This window comes from Vigna unguiculata, chromosome 8, assembly GCF_037176805.1.
Source record: "Vigna unguiculata cultivar grain cowpea cultivar isolate G323 ecotype 2 chromosome 8, ASM3717680v1, whole genome shotgun sequence".
NCBI classification, from domain to species: domain Eukaryota; kingdom Viridiplantae; phylum Streptophyta; class Magnoliopsida; order Fabales; family Fabaceae; genus Vigna; species Vigna unguiculata.
Window position 1 is genome coordinate 27,321,896 of NC_140799.1, and position 16,015 is coordinate 27,337,910.

Here is a 16,015-nt window from a genome sequence, read left to right on the forward strand (position 1 = left end):
TATATCATGAACAACACTCCAATAAACTTTAAAATTTCAGTAACATTTGTATTGCCATATTTTGAATGGTTGTATTAGGAGATTTAACCCAATCATCTATTGTAAGTTTGATCTCAAATCTTTGGGAAAAAGATGTTGGCAGTCGGGTATGTGAGGCCAGAAATGATTTTTGTGATGTCATTAAATAGTATTAGTCTTCCACAAATATATCTTACAAATTTCCACTACAAATCAATTGGCAAAGAAATTATTGAGCTTCACATTGTTGTAACACAAAAAACACATCCATATAACATATGGCAATATCAAGCATCTTATAAGTGGAATTCCATCTAGTTGGTCAATCAAAACTTAACTTTTACTGGACTAGGTCTCTTGGGTTTTTACTCCCTATTGAGGTTTTCCCACGTTAAAAGTTTTGGTGCCTGCTGGTTTCTTCGTTCTTGTATTTTTAGCATATCGGTATTTTTGCATATTAATTACATAGGTAAGATTTGATCTTGGTTTTGCTTCTGCTTGTTATTTAATATTTTTATTATCTTCCCAATAACTGGTATCATAGCTTTGCTATCTTCCCAATTTAGAAACCTTGGTATCAAAGCTTGATGGAAAGCCTAAATAATGCATCTTCCTTGGCTATAGTCAAGATGATTTTGGTTACAAATTTTAGGACCTAGTTTATAATAAGATTGTTAGAAGTTGAGATGTTATTTCTCTTGAGGCACAAACCATTGAAGATATTGACAATAAAGAAAAGCCAGAACATGTTACTCATAGGTTCATTGGTGTTAAGCCAAAACCTTCTACCAGAGTTGTGGATCATGAGGGAGATCAAAATGCAGATTTGGACAATGCAATTGATATGCCTAAGACTCAAGTTAATGAACCAACTAAGGTAGCTCCTCTTGAACCACCTATTAGGCCTTTTTTGCTTCAAGGTAAGAGAACACTGAAAAATAAGTGGGTCTTCCAATTGAAATAAGAGAATAACTCAACCAAGGTATAAGGCAAGATTGGTTGTGAATGGCTTTAGTTAGAATAAGGGAATTGATTTTGAAGAGTTATATTCACACATGGTTAAAATGTCTTCAATCAGAGTTGTACTTTGCTTGGCAACAAGTTTAAATTTAAAAATTGACCAACTTGATGTGAAAGCAGCTTTCCTTCATGGTGACTTGGAGGAAGAGATCTATATGGTACAACCTGAAGGTTTTATAGTCAAAGGTAAAGACAATTTTGTTTGCAAATTGAGAAAGAGTTTGTATGGGCTCAAACAAGCTCCAAGACAATGGTATAGAAAATTTGATTCCTTCATGATGGATCACGGGTATGATAAAATTTTCTAATGAAAAATATATTATTCTTTTTCTCTATGTTGATGACATGTTGATTGTTAGTCATGACAAGAATGAGATCCAAAGTCTAAAAAGATAGTTGAGCAAGTCTTTTGCAATGAAGGATTTGGGTCTTGCAAAACAAATCCTTGGCATGAGAATTGTTCGTGATAGGAAGAATAGAATATTGTGGCTACCCCATCAAAAATGTATATTGAAAAGGTATTACATAGATTTAATATGAAAAATTATAAGCATGTTAACATTCCACTTACAAGTCATTTCAGGTTTAACTCAAAGTAATGTCCTACAAGTGAGAATGAGAAAGAAGAAATGCAGAAGATTCCATATTCATCTATAATTGGTAGTTTGATGTATGCCATGGTGTGTACAAGGCTAGAAATTTCTAATGTTGTTGGTGTTGTTAGTTGTTTCCTTGCTAATCCTGGAAAAGAGAATTGGCAAGTTGTGAAGTGGATACTTAGGTATCTCAAAGGTACTTCTAAAGTTTGTTTAAGCTTCAAAAGTGGTAAGTTTGTGTTGAACGGTTACACAAATGCAGACATGGCAGGTGATGTGGATTCTAGGAAGTCTACTTCTAATTATATGATGACTCTTGCAAGGGGCGGTGTTATGGCAATCCAAACTACAAAAATGTGTTGCCATCTATCTTCTACAGAGGCAGAATATATTGTTGTTAAAGAAGATGATAAGGAGCTCTTGTGGATGCATAAGTTCCTACAAGACTTGGTATTATCACAAGAAAAATATGTTTTATATTGTGATAGTTAAAGTGCAATCCATTTCATCAAGAACTCAACTTTTCATTCAAGCTCAAAGCATATTGAAGTCTGATATCATTGGATACGGGATGCATTAGAACTTAAGCAATTATCATTAGAGAAAATTTATACTGATGAGAATGGGTTACATATGATAATAAAGATTTTACCTATAGGAAAATTTATTATCAATAAGGAGAAAGCCAATTTGGTTTACTATGGCCCAATTAATTGGTGAGGGGGAGATTTGTCAAGTAGGTCACTAATTTATTGGGCCCACACTAACGTAATTAAAAAAAAATAAAATAGGTATTTTTCTTTATAGGCTTTCAGCCCATTATGCAATTTAAAATTATAAGCAGCCCTATACATTTGTTTAGAAAGGGAAAAATAAAGTGAGGAGACAAAGAGACAAAAGTTGTGAGTGCCTCTAATGAGAAAAGAAAAGTTGTAAGACCCGTGGAAATTAATTAATTAAATAATTAATTAATTAATCAATGCGGATAGTGGAAGCCTTTATGAAATTAAATTCTATTTTATATGATATGGAAGAGTACTAGCTTATGTGGTTAAGAGTACTTTATTATGTGATAGGACTTGGGTTCAAGTCTTATCTATGCCAATTATGTGTTATTTATTTGTTTTTATTTTTAAATTATGTTGATAATGATTGAGAATGATATAATCATTGAATTATATTAATTAGCAAGAAACATGAATTGGCTTGATGGTTTAGCATTGACTTGGCATTGGTATGGTTATGGGTTCAAGCCTTGGAGAACTTAAATTAAACTTTATTTTTGCTAATTTTAGTTTTGGGTTTGAATGTGAAGAGTTGAAGGAAACCCTAGATGAATGGGCAGCCTAGAAGTAGCTGAAAAACAAACCATAAAGGACCATTGAATGGTAATTAACATTACCATTAATCCTATTTTCGCTTTTTAGAAATTAATCAAGCATTAAGGACACTAATAAAAGGCTAATTGAGAGAGAGGAAGGTTTTTGAGTCTGGACATTTGAGGGTATTGAGAGCTACACGAAATCAGAGAGAAACAGTGGTTAGGGAGTGGAATTGAGGGGTTGGAAAGTGGAAGAACTTAGAGGAACTATTGGAAATCAAAGAAAGGTCTCAAGCATTATATTTTAAGCAAAGGAATTCTAGGTTAGGGGAGTTTTACGCGTTCATTTATGTGTGTAAGCATGATTTGCATGATAAAATGTATGATAATCATCCATGAACCCTGTTGTATGATAAATTTCGTGTTTCTGAAAAATTTTCAGAAACTGCCTGGCCGGCTATTCATAGCTGCCAGGCGGCTCTTACGTTTTTGGTGTATTTCTAGGTTCCACGAGGAACCGTCTGGCGGTGAAGCTCTGTACCGCCAGGCAACAAATGTTTGTAGTCATTTCTGGGTTGTTTTTGTGATGAACTGTCTGACGGTGATGAATTTCCCCCAAGCGATGCGGGCCTGTTTGGCTTGATTTTGATGATTTTGGGGTTTTGGGTGATTTCTAATCGTGGAAAAGTCAATGATAGTTGTTGAGGGATGATCTGATGTTGAAAATACTATTGAATGTCGTGTAATGGAAGGTTAATTTGAATGGAACATTGTGAATATGTGTTAAGGTTGGAAAGTTTGGGGATTGATACTGCGAGACCAAATGGTGATGTAATTTTGAGGGGAAATTGTATGGAATGCGTATGGGTTGTATACTGGTCTTCATGTAGGTGAAGTTACGTGAGAACTGGGAGAAATTGGATAGGGAGAAGGCTGAATTGTGAGACTTGGGAGTTCTCACAGGGAGGAAAATTCTAGAAATCCAGAAATCATACGCACCGCCTGGCGGCATGGGGTCTACCGCCAGGTGCCAACGCAGAGACAGTGGGTCTGCGTGAATGCTGAACACAATGATGGTTTTGGGTGTTGTTACAGTTTTAGTTGGAATTAGAAGATTGGATTCGGTGATATTTGGGAGAAATTGATGATGGAGTTCTTGGGCATGAATTAAAGAGGTTGGGATTATCTTAGAATGTAATGGTATTAGCCATTATAGCCTTGCTTATATAAATTATGACATAGTAAGGAATTATGGACTTGGATAATTTTGGGTGCAAGGGGTTTAGAGACTTGACCTATTGTTGTGAATGGGAATTTAACTCAAAGCTAATGTTAGAATGGGAGTGAGTTGTGATGCCTAAGAGGAGTTGACTTGGAATGAGTTGGGAATGGTTGTAATGACTAGAATCAAGGTTAAGAAATAAGAAAAATGAGTGCATTGTGGTATGGTGTTGAGGAATAAGGTTAACTTTAAGAAAGCCAATTTTTGTAAAATTGGGAGGTTGAACTTATATGGACGTAGGAATTTTGATAATGAGTTGGCCTCTGGGAAAGCAAGTCCACTAAACTGGTGAAAGACATCGTGAGTTTTGATGCCTGGGTTGAGGAATCAAATTTGTGCAGGATTGCAAAGAAACCAATATTGTGCTTGTACTGATACAGCCCCTAGCGGTGGTTTTTAGACCGCCAGGCGATAACAACAGTGTCAGTGGGGTCTGGAAGCGAGTGCGCCTAGCGGTGAGGCTAGTCCTGCCAGGCGGGGTCTGCAATGTTGCTAGTTCTGAGGCGCTACGCGCCTGGCGGTACGCGCCTGGCGGTACGCGTCCCCCGTCAGGTGGTCTGGAGGCGGCATCGCTTGGCGGCACGTGTCCCCTACCAGGCAATTTTGCTGCAGCAGCCTTTGGTTGCTGGTTTTGCATGCGTGATCTACAAGGCTTTTAGGATGCTTTAAAGGTTGGCTTGCTGGTGTTCCTTGAGTTGAGCTCGGGATAGGGGTTAAGCACATGGCATTCCTCAAGTTGAGCTCGGAATGGCATCCCTCGAGTTGAGCTCAGGATGGCAGATAAACACGAGGAACCCTTGAGTTGAGCTCGGGTTGGCGAGTGTTGCTGGTGTGAGTGTGCTGGTTGTGGTCAGTACGGATGGGTCCAGATAGATTGCCCTCCTTAGTAGTTAGTTGACGAGTTTGGTAGTCTTGGGACGTTGCGAACTATGTTCATATTTGGGAACTCACCTGGTGTTATGGTGTATGATCCATAACATGGTTTCCCGCACGTGCTCTATCAGTTGTGGCCGATAGGTAAAACAGCAAGTCATCTCAAAGTAATCACTAGAAGATGTAGAACACGAATAACATGGTTGTGGCCATGTGATCTGGAATCAAATGAGGGAATTCCTATGGTGTGATTGTATAATATATATGTATATAAGTGTGTTTTATACATGTATGTACCTTTATATATTTATTCTGTTAAGCTCACCCTATCTGCTTGTGTTTGGCAATGATCGTGTACGCGATACACGTGAGCAGATGATGTTGTTGCAGGTGGTTCTGGTGACGCTTAGCCATGGAGCAGGGAAAGCTTGGGAATTTTATTTTATGATTTTAAATCAATTGTAAACATTTATGTTATGAGACTTTCATTTTATAATGGATGAATACTTGTTTTGGATTTTAGTTATTGTTATCACGAAATAAAGTTTTAAATTTCCCGCGTTTTAGGAAATGATGTTTTATTAAATGATGAGCATTTATTAATTTTCTTATTTTATTATTTAAATTCGTAATATCCATTCGGGATGTTAGAAAGGTTCCCTCTATTATTTATTTAAGTACCCATTAGGGTTTATTATCCACCTTATTGGTGAAGAGATTATTTTTCTATTGAACCTTGGAAGTTCCAAGAGAACTTGTAGTGTACTCATTAATTATTATTAATGGAAGATTTTACTGGACTAGCACTACAAGAAAATACTTCATTAGTAACAAATTTTAGTGACCAAAAGTTGTTAGTCACTATAGTGACCAATTTAGTTACCAATTTACAAATTAAAGAATTATTAGTTTCTAAAATAGTCACTATTATGAATGAAAAAATATAATTGGTCTCTAAATTGGTTTCTAAAATTTAGCTACCAAGGTTTTAACTATCAAAGGAAATTAATTGGTCACTAAACATTACCTACCTTGGTTTTTCCTACCAAAGGAATTGGTTTCTAAATTAGTCTCTAATTAATTAGTCATCAATTTAGCGATCAATTGTAATTTTTTATTCATAATAATGATTATTTTAGTAACCAATAATTTTTTATTTTGTAAATTGGTATTTAAATTTGTCACTATAGTGACTAACTACTTTTGATCACTAAAATTGATTGTTACTAAAACATTTTCTTGTAGTATAGGTTATGTGGGTTTTTCCTCCTTATCAAGGTTTTTGCACATTAAAAGTTTTGATGTATGCTAATTTCTCCATTCCTATATTTTTAGCATATCATTATTTTTGCATATTATTTACATGGAGAAAATTTGGTCCTGGTTTTACTTCTTGTTATTTAATATTTTTATTATTGGCTTAAATACCTTTTTGGTCCTCATTTTCGTAGTGTTTGTTGCGGATGGTCCTCATTTTGGTATAATGTTTAAAATGGTCCTCAGTTTTACCGAATGTTTAAAATGGTCCTCATTTTCGCAATTCATGTTTTATTTGGTCCTTTTCTGTAACGTCGTTTAAATCATTAACGGAGAATTGTACAAGTGACACGATTTATATTAGGGTGTGTTACATGTACTGTACAAGTGGCTAATTAACTTTAATTTTTCAATTTAGGGTACATTTTGCAATTAGGAAAATTTTTTCATCTTCGTCTTTCTTGAGCTTGGAATGAAGTGGAGAGTCAAACATTGTACTGCATTTGGACTTTCCTTAAACTTCGTTCAATTTCACTTTTGTCAAATATTGATGTAGTGCATTTTGATGATGATTAATTAATGTTATGAATTTATATCACTTACTTCAATGCTTAGATTAAGATGTCATTTTGAACATGTTGGGACTAATATCAACATAATCAAACTAATTCATTTCTTCATTTAACAACAATACAAAATAGATTGGACTTTAAAATTATTAATCTGTCTCATTTGTGTGATGATGATGACATATTTTCATCAATACCACCATAAGTTGCAGCCCACATTATTGGAATCACCACTCTGTAAATCAATAAATCAAAAAATAAAACCAATTTATTATTAACACAAAAATAAAAATAGATTGTACCCAAAATTTTCTACCAATATTATTTGGAGTTCTTGCCATCCTTAAAGTTGTCATCTCTCCGCAGCTACAAATTGGGGTTAATCCATTTCTCGTTGAACCACCAACAATGCACGAAGTGATACAACACGGTTGCCTCCAACGATTACAACCAGAGGTAAAGGAAGAAGATTGGGACAGTAACATACCTATATAATGGGATTGCAGGAAGAAGAAAATTGTAGCAACACCAATTAGGAATGGAGGAACAAGATTGCCAAAACTTACCAACTGCCCAAACATTCATTACCAAAACCCTAGCTCACTTGTTTAACCCCAAATATCTAACTACCACACCTGTACACCTGTACAGTACACGCAACACACCCTAATACAAACCGTGTCACATGTACAATGTTCCGTTAATGATTTAAACGGCGTTACAGAGAAGGACCAAATAAAATACGAATTGCGAAAATGAGGATCATTTTAAACATTCGATAAAAATGATGACCATTTTAAACATTCTATCAAAATGAGGACCATTCACAACAAACACTGTGAAAATGAGGACCAAAATGGTATTTAAGCCTTTATTATTTTTCCAACAATTTTCTTCTCTTTTTCTTATAATTAGTATAAATTTGTATTTCGTAGAATAAAATTTATATTAATGCATTCTTAATATTTCATACTCATTTTTAGAATATTTTTACCTTTTAACTATAGATAAGTGCTATAATAGGATGCTCAATATGTAAATTAGCATTTCTCAAAGACTTCAACATAATGATGATATATATTTGATTAAATTTGGAGTGACATTCAAAAAATTCGGATAACTTCGAGATGTACCCGTGTAAACATTTTGATATTTATTTCTTTGTTTGCACATGAATTTGGACCTTCTTTTACGCAGGAAACATATCCTTTTTCCGTTCATTATGCCCATATAATTAATTTATAATGTTGTGACTATAATTGATTATGTGGAATATGTGGTCAAATATAAATATATTAACTGTGGCATAATAGATCATAATCGGTCGGAATTTTTAATATTTCGTAAAAAAAAAAAATTGTAAAAGTTGTAAAATTTTGGAAGAAATTTTTTTTTAACTTTTTCTATGAATTTTAATAAATAGATAATTTTTTATGAGTAATTTTGTTATTTTTTTTTTGTTAGTAAGTAGTTCTTATAAATTTTGCTGTGAAAAATATTTTATACAAAACTTTTTAAAAAAAGTTATCATAAATTTTTGCAAACCATTATTCATAATAAAATTTGTAAGTTTGTTTTATAAAATAAATTCAAAAAACAATTTGCAGAAAATATGTATTTTTATATGCAAAATATTTTATAAAAAATTGGTAGTAAATTATTATAAACTATTATTCATAATAAAATTTGCAAATTTTTTTTATAAAAAAATTCAAAAAAACATGAAATATATATTCTTTTAGTAGTGATTTTTTAGTAGTGATTTGAATGTAAATCCAACTAAAATTTGACTTATGTATTGATATTTAATAAGTAAAATTGAAAATAATGACAATATGGTCATTGCATAAAAAAATCAACTATCATCTTATTTTAAATAAATCATATATACTTACAAACTTTTCTCCTATTTGTCATATCTTTTTAATTTCTTTCACGTAATATAAACATTTTAGTTTTACACCTTGATTATATTTCTTCCTTTATCTTTTACTCCCACAATCTCACCAACCAAACAACACATTAATGATAATTTATGCATGACATTTTTTTATATCTGAAAATTTTAACTCTCTTAAAAATCTAAAAATAATCAGGATGAAAATTCTAAAATAACACAACAATTTAAAATATCTATTATAATAAAATTAAGATAAAAAGATTTGTAGATGAAGACTCACTGTAGAAAGTCATATGTTCGAAAATCACAACTTTGATTTTTGAAACAAGCTTTCACCGTTAACAGTGTGTTTCATCACATTTTCCAATATTCAAGGGTCCTATGTGTTGATTTTTATTCCAGATAGTCAATTTTTAATGTTCAAATATATGAGTATACAAAATCAATATTCTTGTGTCACTAGTCTCGATTTTCACGTCGAGAACAATTGATGTTACTTGCTTCCTTGATTCAAACCATTGCAACATGACACTTCAACTAATAATGGTAAGAATTTCCAGGATTCCCACTCCAAGTCCTCGATACAGGACTTTGATTCTTGATACTAAATTTGAAGTAGCAATTAAGAAAATTCCAACTCATCAATCTTCCAACGCTTCAAAATTTTACCAAGTTCAATTCTATTTTAGCTTCAAGTACGTTTTTATTTTCTAAATTTTGATGTGAAATTAAAATTTATTGAAATTCAAAATTTTGATATATTTTAATTTCAAACATTAAAAATAATGAATATAGTATTTTTAATCTAATTATATTAAATTCTTTTTTGACATGTTAAACTCGTTTTATGTTAGTATTTAAGTTATTTATATTGTTCTAATTCTATATTTATTGGAAAATGTGTTTGTCATGTCAAAATATTTAACGTAATTAGGTTTAAAGGACTATATATCAATTCATTTTTAAAGTTTAGGGACCAAAATGTATCAAAGTTTCATACAGCAACGAATTCCAATTTTGCATCAAAGTTCAGGAACTAAAAATTTTATTATAAACATAAAGTATAATTACTGATTTAGTCTCCTAATTTTTTGGTTTAGTTCCATTTGGTTCCCTTATAATTGGTTGGTTTAATTTAGTTCCCCAATTATTTAAAAAGGTTCAATTTATGTTAAGTTGGAGTTAACCGTGTTCGTAAAAAAAATGTGTCAAGCCATGGAATTTTTAATAAACGGCCTTGTGTCAGGTTACCATCATACCATGAGGTAGTTTATAGTCATGACACGTGATAATGGTAATAGTTGTCTTCAATTTAGTCCTCTATTTAAATTTTTGGTTCAATTTAATACCCTATTTTTTAAAACGGTCCAATTTTGTTCATTCCAATTTGAAACCAAATTATTAAATAAGTTTAATTATAACTTATATATACATGTTAAAATAATTTTTTTGAATTTATACATCAAATCACTACACTTAAATATTCAAATTACTTTATTTTTTTACAAATGTAAAAAATTAAAAAAATTAAAAATTTCACGGTTTGACACATGTCCGTACACGTGTCCTGTATGGACACGGTGTTAACTTCAACTTAACGAAGATGACCAAATTCAACCCTTTTAAATAATAAGGGGACTAAATTGAACTAACCAATAATAAGGAGACCAAATTGAACTAAATCAAAAAATTAGGGGACTAAATCAGTAATTATACCTAAATATAACTATGAGTTTAAGTCTATTACTTAGAAATGAGAAAATTAACTTATAAACCACTACATTCAAATAATCTTTAAAAAGAATATTATTGTTATGAAATAAAGTGAATAATAGAGAGAATAATAGATAATATAGAAGAAAGAATAGAGAATAGGGAGCAACTCATTTTGTGTATTATTATTGATAGGAAGAATCCTATTTATAGATACAATATGTAATCCATAAAGGAAACAAACCAACTTAGTTAATACAAATATTTACCATAAAGAGTAATGAATCATATGAGTAAATGTATCAAATCAATGGACAATCATTAATTCATAACACTCCCCCTTGAGTGTCCATTGATAAAGAATGTGCCTCGTTAAAGCCTTATTAGGAAAAACCCTTTGGGATAAAAAAACCTAGTGAAGGAAAAAGAGTACAACATTATGTATTCTTTAATACAATATTGTTCATCACATATTCTATTTCTCTCCCTCATGTAAACTTACATCATTAAGGTGACAGAGTCCGAATTTGTGAGTCATTTGCTCAAAAGTTTTTCTTGGCAAAAACTTTACAAATAGACTTGTCATATTTTCAGATGAACGAATTTTTGGATATCTATATCATCTTTTTAATTGAACAATACACTATTGTCTTCATATATGGTTGTTGATTCCATCTTTCTCGGGGATAGTCACAAGTTTCTTGCACATGTTGAATTAGAAACTTTAACCAAACATATTCACAACTTTCCTCGTAATTTTGTATGATTAGACGATGTTGCTACTATGGTTTGTTTCATATACCTTCATGAAACCATTGTGCTACCACATGTGAACAAACATCTTGTTTGTGATCAACCATTGTGACATTGTAAGAATATGTAAAATAACATGCATATCCATAACCCATTGGTCTGAATCTGAATCATTTGGATGGAATAAGCTCATATTCGTAGTACCCTTAAAGTAACGAAGTATATGTTTTACTCCAAACCATTTTCTTCGTGTAGTTGAAGAACTATATCTTGCTTAACAAATTTATAGCAAATGCAATATTAGATCGAGTATAATTCACAAGATACATTAGTGTTTCTATGACACTAAGATATGGTGCTTCTAGACCAAGAAGATCTTCATCATTTTCTTGAGGTCTAAGAAGAGTCTTTATCAACATCTAACGACCTCACAACTATTGGAGTGCAAAATGGACATGACTTGTCCATTTAGAACATTTTAAGCACCTTAATCATATAAGCCTCTTGATGTATAAAAAAACTTTTATTTAAATACTCAATTTCATATTTCAAACAAGACTTTGCCCTTCAAAGATCATTCATCTCAAATTCTTTCAATTGCCTTGTGAGTTCATTAGTAGTTTCAACGATGTTTATGTCATCTACATAAACAATAATTATGAAAAATTGATTTTCTCATATTTTCATATAAATACAAGGACAAAAAGGATCATTTCCATATCCTTATTTCAATAAGAACTCAATAAGATGGTTATACCACATACATCCTTGCTTTAATCAATAAAAGAGCATGTTCAATTTTATTGAATAACCCTCTTTAGAATTTGTCTTGTTGGGCAAATAAAATCCTTCAGGGATTTTCATATAAATATGATTCTCAAAAGAACCGTACGAATAGGTTCTAACATCATCCATTAGATGTAAATGCAAACCTTGTTGTGCAACTAGGATAATCGAATATTGCAATGTTGTTGCATCCAATACTAGTGAACATGTTTTTTCACTAATCAATACAAGGTTTTGTGAATAACCTTGAGCAACCAATTATGCTTTGTATCTAACAATTTCATCATTTTTAATTTGATTTTTGCACAAAAATCCATATGTACCCAACAAGTTTCACAACTTCAGGTGTGCGAACTATACGTTCAAAAACCTTTCGTTCAGTAAGCAAATACAATTATGCTTCTTTGCATATTTTCATTTTGGTCAATCTTTTCTTCGCCGACAATCTTCAATGATCATTGCTTATTGATCCTCATTGTCATTCATCGCTATGTTATAAGTAAAAGTTTCGTCAATGTTAACTTTATTTTGGTTCCATATTCTATGATTCATGACATAATTTATTAAGATTTCATCATTTCAACCATTTTAGGTACTTGAGGTTCTTCTGGAACCGAACCATTAATTATGTCAAATGAATCTTTTGGGATTTCAACCTTTTCGATTAGGTCATTTTGCATATTAACTCACTTTCTCATTCAAGAGTTTTTATCTTTGGAACCAATAGGTCTACCACGCTTCAAACGTGTCCACATGAGTTTTTCAACCTTTTTTTTTCGCATCATAATAACTGATCATGTCAAATAAGTCAATCATTTTGATTTGTAAATTTCTGGTTTACCATGACATGCATTTCAATTGTACTAATAAACTTGTAGTACAAACTATAAGAGAATGTTGATAATTTCTCCAATACACTTTCTTTTTCAACTCAATCATAGAGATATAAAGATATTTCATATCTTTTTCATTGTTTGTCTCAATATAATATCCATTTAGACAAATATCATTGAAACTTAATAAGTTTCTATTCAACTTCTTGGTAGAAGTATAGTAGCTCTTCTAGAGTCTTCAAATATATTTGTAGTACTATAAATAATACTAACATTGATGTCTCACATTATCAAACAAGAGAAAAATTTATTACTCTTGAGAATTGTATAAGTTGTTGCACTATCAATAAGGCACATTCTTTTGGTACTAGTGCAAACATTCATTTTCATATAAACGTAAATATCAATATGAGATTTTTTTTTAACACTCTCATAATCAATGAGGTGATCAATGCTTCCATTTGCTTTAGCAAAGAAAATAACAATATCAAGATGAGTAGCACCATATGGCCATAATCAGAATCACCATCTTCATAAGCAAATTGTGTTTCTATGTTCTTCTCATTATTTGTAAGATGCTTTGGTGTACAATAAGTACAACTCAAATGGCCTTTACCACCGTAATGATAATATATACTTTCATCTTTTTGTCAATATTTTCACATTTTCCTTTTCCTTTTTTTCACATTATTGTACCACTTCTGGTGACAAAATGTGTCTTTAAAATTTTCTTTATAACCATGTCCAAAATCAAGATCATGATCACGATCATGAAAATATAAATCAAATGTTGCTGCATTCACTTCTGGGAATGAAGCAGAACCAATTTGGACAGGTTTCATGATTTTCTTGAGGTCAAAAGCTCATTGCTTTGTTCAGCCATACAAAGGCATGAAATAAATTCATAATATTGATTGTCGCATTCACTTCTGGGAATGGAGCATATTAGGCGGATCTCATGATTTTTCATTAAAAGCTTTATTGCTTTGTCCAACCAGCCATACATAGGCATGAAATAAATTCACAATATTTGTGAAATCTCTTTTCACAATATTTTTGTCATGTTGCTTAGATGCTTTATTTCTTTATTTAATGGTATCCCAATATCCATTGCATCTAAATATATTTCAACATTTAAAATCCAATATAAGGAATTCTTCCTTGTAATATCAAGGGTCATAAATCCAAATTTTGCAACATTTCGTGTGTTTAGAACTATCACATAAAATAATTATATTAATAATAATAATAATAATTACCGTCAAAATAAAAATAAAAATAATAAGACGAAGATGAAAATTGATAAAGTTAAATAATTCTTATCACAAGAGGAAGAATATAAGGTAAAATTATAATTTGAGAAAGGATTAGAAAGAGCCTGGATTGAGACACGCATAACACTGTCGTTATAGAGAAAAAGCTTCCACTAGTCCTCAATTGGTTGGAGCATCGTGCTGATAACGTGTTATGAAATAAAGTGAATAATAGAGAGAATAATAGATAATAGAGAAGAAACAATAGAGAATAGAGAATAGGGAGCAACTCATTTTGTGTATTATTATTGATAGGAAGAATCCTATTTATAGATACAATATGTAATCCATAAAGGAAATAAATCAACTTAGTTAATACAAATATTTACCATAAAGAGTAATGAATCATATGAGTAAATGTATCAAATCAATGAACAATCATTAATTCATTAATCAATGTACACGTGTCCTGTATGGACATGGTGTTAACTTCAACTTAACGAAGATGACCAAATTCAACCCTTTTAAATAATAAGGGGACTAAATTGAACTAACCAATAATAAGGAGACCAAATTGAACTAAATCAAAAAATTAGGGGACTAAATCAGTAATTATACCTAAATATAACTATGAGTTTAAGTCTGTTACTTAGAAATGAGAAAATTAACTTATAAACCACTACATTCAAATAATGTTTAAAAAGAATATTATAACTCTATTTTTGGCATGGTTATATTAAGAAGTGAACATTTAAGTCTAATTCCATTTTACAAAATTGGTTTTATAAGGTTGAGTAAGACTTAAAGTCAATTTCATAACATAATATCAAAGTCATTGGTTAGAACCTATTATAACAAAGTTTGTTGTTTGTTGGTTTATTGTTCTACTCACTATTGTATCTTTACCGCACCACCCATTAATATCTAGTCCTTGGTTTGAGATGTATATATTTTGATGTGAAAAAAATACGTAGAAAGTCTCATATCAACGAATAATAAAATTAATTTACAGTATATAATATGAATTTACAGTATATAATATGAATTAAAATATTATCTTATAAGTTAATTTTGTAAGTTAAGTTTCAATATCTATATATAAATCTTTGTAAGATAAGATCTAGCAAGTAAATCTGAATTGAGAATTGGGTAATTATGGTAAATTGACTATAAAAGGATTGAAGCAAACGCATTGCGTAGTGTGGTTGTTTTAAATTTGTAAAACAGGAAAAAAGGCAAAGAAAAGGTGTTGTGAAAGAAGGTGAATGAAGAACTTTAGGCGCATGCTACCTGCTCTCTCTTGAGAAACATTCCAACCCTGGCCCTCACTCAATTCAACTATAATTAATAAACACAGATTCACCCTTTTGTGCTCACTCATTTTTTAATGCAAATTACATCACAAACCAAAACCATCCAATGAACACACAATCCTTGTGGCTTTTTGAAAGTGCAAACGCGAAATTGAACAATGGCATTGGAAGATATTCATGATTATCTAAGAAACAGAGGGTCAAGAGCAGTGCCGTGAAGAAAGTAAATCACGCCGTTACCCCACAAAATCTAATTCAATTATGAAGTATATCTTGGGAAGTGACAAAAAAACAACAACGCAAGATTTGATTAAATGGGTTTGCTAGTTGCCACGCCACTTGGTGAATGAACCAGAAAATTGAAAAATCTACACTGTTTGTTTCTTGACCGGCAAAAATAAAATCCAATGGAAGCATTCCCTCGTTCTAATCATGGAGACTCTGGCTTCCAACTTTTCCAACTCAAATTGTTGAAAATGGGTAGAACATGACAAAAACATTTCTTGGTGAGAAACGTATACACTTTGA

At 31.5% G+C, this 16,015-nt stretch overlaps 1 pseudogene; it reads left to right on the forward strand.

Moving 5' to 3' along the window:
- The first annotated feature begins 1,667 nt into the window (after positions 1-1,667).
- On the forward strand, positions 1,668-3,899 carry LOC146884302 (secreted RxLR effector protein 161 pseudogene; annotated as a pseudogene).
- Positions 3,900-16,015: the final 12,116 nt, after the last annotated feature.